This window comes from Bos mutus, unplaced genomic scaffold (assembly GCF_027580195.1).
Source record: "Bos mutus isolate GX-2022 unplaced genomic scaffold, NWIPB_WYAK_1.1 CTG808, whole genome shotgun sequence".
Taxonomy (NCBI): domain Eukaryota; kingdom Metazoa; phylum Chordata; class Mammalia; order Artiodactyla; family Bovidae; genus Bos; species Bos mutus.
Window position 1 is genome coordinate 1 of NW_027220284.1, and position 6,786 is coordinate 6,786.

Genomic DNA, 6,786 nt, shown 5'->3' on the forward strand with positions numbered 1-6,786 from the left:
CACCTTTGCTATGGAAGTCAAACGATCTTTCTTTGAAATGAAAATGGAGCATACTGAACGTTCACATTCTTCTAGAGCATTTGAAAAGCCCTAACTTGTAGAAACCTGCTGTACGAGTTCCTTGAAAGCAAGAACCTCTATGTATGGATATGTCTTCATGCCTTAGATTGTGCCTCGAATATAGTGTACACATCAACCCAGGAAAGGAAAGAATTGAATCGCCAAATATACAAAGAGATCAAAAGTGCGAGCCAAGTGACCCTTGAGGCTTCCAAGAGCTTTTCTGTCTTTCACACACTAAGTAAATACTGAGCACCTACGATGAGCTAGGAGGCATGGAATACGTTTCAGGGAATAGAAGGCGGAGAGAAGAAGACACAGAGTTCCTGCTTTCACTGAGACGACTCTAATGATACATCACAGGCAGATCCTTTGAGAACCTATAGAGGGGCCTCTTCCTCACCACAAAACCTGGGTGTCAGGAAGGCTCTCCAGAGGAACCATTTCGTTGAGGTCCATAGGTTGAACCTAGGTAAACCAGGGTTGAGATGCAGGAAGAATTTTCAGGCGGGGAAAATAGCATCTTGGAAGGCTATGTGACCAGGGAAACTTAGGACATTCAAGAAACGAAAAATGCCCTATGGGATGGAAGCCAAAGAGTGCAGAGGGCATTCCAGGCAAAAGACATCAGAGAAGAACGTGAGGAGCAAGCCTGAAGGGAGGTGGTCATATCTTCAATATGCTGGGAAAATACGAGAGCCGTTGGAGCAGGGAGGTGACAGCATTGCATCTGCATTTCCAAAAGGTCATCTTGCTCCACATCACTAATGATTGAGAGGCTCAACTCCAAACTCCAAGGAGGGACCACTTCACATGAGTCCGATTGGGCCTCACTGCGATGTCTGTCAATAACCAATGCTGGAGAAGATGTGGAGCAAAGGGACTCTCCTCCACGGTGAGTAGGAATGGGCGTGGGGAGAGCCGGTATGGAAAAGAATATGGAGGTTCCCGAAGGAACTAAAAGTGGAAGTAGCCTATGGTCCAGCAGTCCGACTCCCAGGCATAGATCCACCCACGGTATAAGTGAACAAGATAGATGCCCGTTTGGGCACATCTATCTGTGCGTCTTGTGCGCACACGCGCATCTTGCGATCGCCTGCGAGGCAGGGGTGGGGCGGGGCCGGGGCTCTGGCTGAGTCGGTGCAAGCCCGGGATTGCCTGAGGCAAGCCAAAGGAGCCCCAGATGGAGACGGGACTGCCGGTCGTCGGGTGTCCTGGAAGCCGAATGCGAATGCGGAGGGGGCTCGCGGGCCGCCGGAGGCAACCCAGGTCTGCAGCGGGAGTCGGGCCCCGCCACCCGCTCCCCGCGGCCCGGGAGGGGCTGGGGCTGCGGGGGGGATCCAAGAATCGGGACGCGCGGCGGGGGCTAAAGGACCTCTTCTGGTAGGCAAAAAGCCTCGAGCGCCCGGGATTCCCAGGTGGTCTCCCATCCAAGATACTAACCAGGCCCGACCCTGCTTAGCTTCCGAGATCAGACGAGATCGGGCGCCTTCAGGCTGATACGGCCTGAGACGGTGGCGGTGGGCTCGGGGCGCCCTAAGAGCCTTGCGCTTCGCCTCCCTTTCGCTCTGCCCTGCAGGTCGGGCCAACGGGCCGCACCTCTCGTCGCGGGGCGTGCTGTACTTGAGCCGCACGACCCGCGACCGGACTCCAGCCTGCTGACGCCGGCCCGCCCCCCCGAACACCGCCAACACCAGACCAGCAAGCGCCTGGCCGGGCCCGGGGGCCCGAGGGGCTTCCAGGACCCCCCATTGACCGGGAGGGCGTGCGTGCATGCGTGCGCGCGGGGCCTGGGGGCTGGGCTGAGGGGTGCGGAGGTCTCGGCGCCCTCCCACCCGCGGCCACTCCAGACCCGGCCGCGCTCGCTGAGCGGGGCCTCCCCCCGATCCCATTCGCTGCTCAGGCCCGCGCGGCCCCGGACGTGTCGGTCTTCGGCGCCCGCCGCCTCCCAACCCCCGCGGCCCAGGGGCCTCTGAACCTCCTGCGGGCCTAGGCGCAGCGAAACTTGAGCGCCCAACTTGCCCGGCACCTGTCCGGTGCCCAAACCCACCAGAAGCCAGGGAGGCGCGGTCGACCGGAGCGCCTCAGCCCCTCCCCTTCGCACTACCGAGGCCCCCCCTTTGCCCCCACGCCAAGCCCTCGACCTTCCTGAGAGAGCAGACGAGCCACAGGCAGGCACACAGACAGACACACAGACACTCGCACGCACCCACGCCAAGGGAGACAGCTGGCCTGCGCAAGCTCCTCAGCCAGAGCCAGAGCGCCTGGGAGAGGCCGGGGCCAGACGAACGGGCCGGCGGCTGGCTGTCAGGAGATACAGAGGCAGAAATACATGAAGATTCCGAGACAGACTCCAAGACGGCAAGAGGAGATACACACACACACACACACACACACACACACACACACTTGAGTGTGGTCTTTGGAAATACTTGTGTTCGTAGTTGCTGGGTTGAGCCCAACTTTAATACAACCCATGGACTGCGGCCCATCAGGCTCCTCTGTCCGTGGCATTTCCCAGGCGAGGATACTGGAGTGGGTTGCCATTTCCTTCTCCGGCGGGATCTTCCCCACCCAGGGATCAAACCCCAGTCTCCTGCGCGCGGATGCCTTGCCATCTGAACCAGGACATTGCTCATTCCCTAGGCAAAATACAAAGAATAGAGCTCGTGTTCTACTAAATGGAAAGATGATTTCAAAAACAGAAGCTGTCCTTTGTTGGCATCTTTGAATCTTTATGTAGTTTTCGTGGATTTTTACTCTTAAGGCTAAGTGAACAAGGCAAGAGAGAAACCCCAGAATTGAAAAGCAATTGACGTTTTTGAAAGAAACATGTGCAGGTGAAGCTCTCTTCCTTTTTGAGAGATGGTTAAATGCAAAATCTTGATTCAACACATATGACTTTTGTGCACTTTCTTTCAAATCTCCATGACAAAACCCTAAGGCGTCCAGGAAGAAAGGAGTAGAGGGGCAGACCAAAAGGGCAACCTTTCCCCTTGGTGCCATCTCAACCAGCTGCTTAGTTCCTTCATCTCAAGGACTATCATCTGGGCTTCTCTGGTTTGTCTGATTCTTGTTTCGGGGACCGTTTCTCGTCACAAGGCTGTCAACAGTGGGGGTGGGGTGTGTGTGTGTGTGGGGGTGGGAGCCCTTCTTTCCATTCCACATGACACCCAGTGGACAATCTAGGCCCTGCCCACTGCATTGAGTGTGCAGCAACAATATCAACGGTAATGCCGGTGAACAATGCGTATTCCTGGAATCCACTCCGTTGGCTACTGACTGTGTGTGGTGGTGGTCTGGAACCTAGACCTGGAAGCTTTCTGGATGATTGCAAATGACACCAAAGTCTGAGGACGACGGAAGATCTTCACATTTCTGCAAGAGCCGCACACCTCCAGAAGGAACCACAAGACTTGCCTGAAATGGTCAAGGTGTAAGTATTGGACTCAACGTTGGAAGGTCTCCACCTTTGCTATGGAAGTCAAACGATCTTTCTTTGAAATGAAAATGGAGCATACTGAACGTTCACATTCTTCTAGAGCATTTGAAAAGCCCTAACTTGTAGAAACCTGCTGTACGAGTTCCTTGAAAGCAAGAACCTCTATGTATGGATATGTCTTCATGCCTTAGATTGTGCCTCGAATATAGTGTACACATCAACCCAGGAAAGGAAAGAATTGAATCGCCAAATATACAAAGAGATCAAAAGTGCCGAGCCAAGTGACCCCTTGAGGCTTCCAAGAGCTTTTCTGTCTTTCACACACTAAGTAAATACTGAGCACCTACGATGAGCTAGGAGGCATGGAATACGTTTCAGGGAATAGAAGGCGGAGAGAAGAAGACACAGAGTTCCTGCTTTCACTGAGACGACTCTAATGATACATCACAGGCAGATCCTTTGAGAACCTATAGAGGGGCCTCTTCCCTCACCACAAAACCTGGGTGTCAGGGAAGGCTCTCCAGAGGAACCATTTCGTTGAGGTCCATAGGTTGAACCTAGGTAAACCAGGGTTGAGATGCAGGAAGAATTTCAGGCCGGGAAAATAGCATCTTGGAAGGCTATGTGACCAGGGAAACTTAGGACATTCAAGAAACGAAAAATGCCCTATGGGATGGAAGCCAAAGAGTGCAGAGGGCATTCCAGGCAAAAGACATCAGAGAAGAACGTGAGGAGCAAGCCTGAAGGGAGGTGGTCGTATCTTCAATATGCTGGGAAAATACGAGAGCCGTTGGAGCAGGGAGGTGACAGCATTGCATCTGCATTTCCAAAAGGTCATCTTGCTCCACATCACTAATGATTGGAGAGGCTCAACTCCAAACTCCAAGGAGGGACCACTTCACATGAGTCCGATTGGGCCTCACTGCGATGTCTGTCAATAACCAATGCTGGAGAAGATGTGGAGCAAAGGGAACTCTCCTCCACGGTGAGTAGGAATGGGCGTGGGGAGAGCCGGTATGGAAAAGAATATGGAGGTTCCCGAAGGAACTAAAAGTGGAAGTAGCCTATGGTCCAGCAGTCCGACTCCCAGGCATAGATCCACCCACAGTATAAGTGAACAAGATAGATGCCCCGTTTGGGCACATCTATCTGTGCGTGCGCGCGCACACGCGCATGCGCGATCGCCTGCGAGGCAGGGGGTGGGGCGGGGGCCGGGGCTCTGGCTGGAGTCGGTGCAAGCCCCGGGATTGCCTGAGGCAAGCCAAAGGAGCCCCAGATGGAGACGGGACTGCCGGTCGTCGGGTGTCCTGGAAGCCGAATGCGAATGCGGAGGGGCTCGCGGGCCGCGCGGAGGCAACCCAGGTCTGCAGCGGGAGTCGGGGCCCCGGCCACCCGCTCCCCGCGGCCCGGGAGGGGCTGGGGCTGCGGGGGGGATCCAAGAATCGGGACGCGCGGCGGGGCTAAAGGTACAGCACTGATACTACACATAAAGTCAATGAGTAAGGACCTAGTGTACAGCACAGGGAAGTCTGCTCAGTGCTCTGTGGTGAAGCAAATGGGCAGGAAATCTAAAAGAGAGACAGATACGTAAATAGATAGATAGATAGATAGATGACTGATTCACTTTGCTGTACAGCAGAAATTGACACAGCAGTGTAAAGCAACTATACGCCAATAAATGAATGAATGGATGAATGAATTTTGAAAAAAAGGAACACAGTGGGCCCCCTAGAACTTGTGGAAATGAGGAGTCCACACCCAGGGTGCGGCACAGCGTCAGGGCTGCCCTCACATTGGTCCACTGCCAACGGACCGCCTGGACCAGGCCTCTTCTACCCCAGAGACCTCGACGCGGAGGCAGGGAGGCAGCCAGTTGTGGTCTCTCCGGTGCTCTGCTCTTACTCACGCAGCCATCCCAAGGCTGAGATCCCCGGGAGAACAAGAAACCCACATTCCACCTCAGGACAACAGACACAGCTGCAGTCACTCACTTCGCGGACGTCCCGCTCAAGTTTTCTGTTCATGTCCTTGGACTTGAGGAGGTCCTTCCTGGCCGTGTCCAGGTCCTCCTCCAGATGTTTCACGTGGGCAGAGAGGGCTGCCAGGCGCTCCTCCATCTGGCTCTGCTCCCGCAACTGCCTCTCTATGATTTCCTGGAGCTCCATCTTCTTAACCATGTCTTCCTTGTGGCTTAGAGAGCCGTCGGAGGGTCTCTAAGGGGGAAAGGAAGCCTTACACAGCCTGGTTTTGGGAGGGAGGGAACACAGTACTTCCGGGCAATCTGTGAGGTCAAAACTGCCTTCTGCGCTCTGGGAGCTCACAGGACCCTCGTGGCCACTCAGACCTACATGGTGCATCGGTGAGAGGTCCCAACAGCCCCGCCCAGACAGACTGGATGGTAAGACGAGAACCAGACAGAGAGCGAGACCAAGGACTTGCCTTTCCATTGGCGCTTGGCATGTTTTCTTGCTCATGATGTACATCAAGCACCCTGTCCGTTAGTATCTTTTCCTGGTTATTCTCCTCTGAAAGAATCATCTGCTAAAACCAAAAAAAATTGAATCAGAGTAAAGAAATAAGTAAAGACAGCAAAACTCCACCTGGAAAACTCAACTCTAAACTGAAAATCACAACATAAAAAGAAAATACATGGTGATGCTATCCATCCCGAATACCACCAGGTGATTAGAGTCAGAATTTGTCTTCTACTGGACAAAGGGGTACTTAAGAGATCCTGCAACTCTGAGCCACAAGTCTAGTTTACTAGTCATTAAAATAACCCTGGTGGGCGGGTCCTCAATCAGAAAGATAAATAACATCTGATGCCCACCACTACAGCAGCCTTCATTCTTTTTTAAAATGAAAGGATTCAAATGACAAACCCTTCACGGAAATTACACAAAGACTGATCAAACTTACCTCTTTATGTGTGGCACCTAATTCTTCTTCTAACAAACTACACCTTTCGAGTGCTACTCGTAATCACGCTCTCAACTCAAATCAAAGGGGCCGAGTCACTGTGTGTTGATGTGTGTATATACGTTAGTACACTTCTTAGTGTATACTCACCCTAATACATGGATACTGTCACAGAATACCTTGAATGTCTCTCATTGATCTTAACGTCAAGAGAATCTGCTTGTTAACAGCTTTAAATTCTAAGTTTGAGAGAACAAATGTTCTCCTAAATTAATTATTACCCAGTTTTTTACTGCAAATTGATATACAGAATATAATAGATCTTGAGACATTCATGCCAACTAATACTTTTTAACTGGGGGCTT

The 6,786-nt window shown here is 52.7% G+C and overlaps 1 pseudogene; it reads right to left on the minus strand.

The window, feature by feature from the left end:
• Positions 1 to 1,453: 1,453 nt before the first annotated feature.
• On the minus strand, positions 1,454 to 1,573 carry LOC138987141 (5S ribosomal RNA; annotated as a pseudogene).
• Positions 1,574 to 6,786: the final 5,213 nt, after the last annotated feature.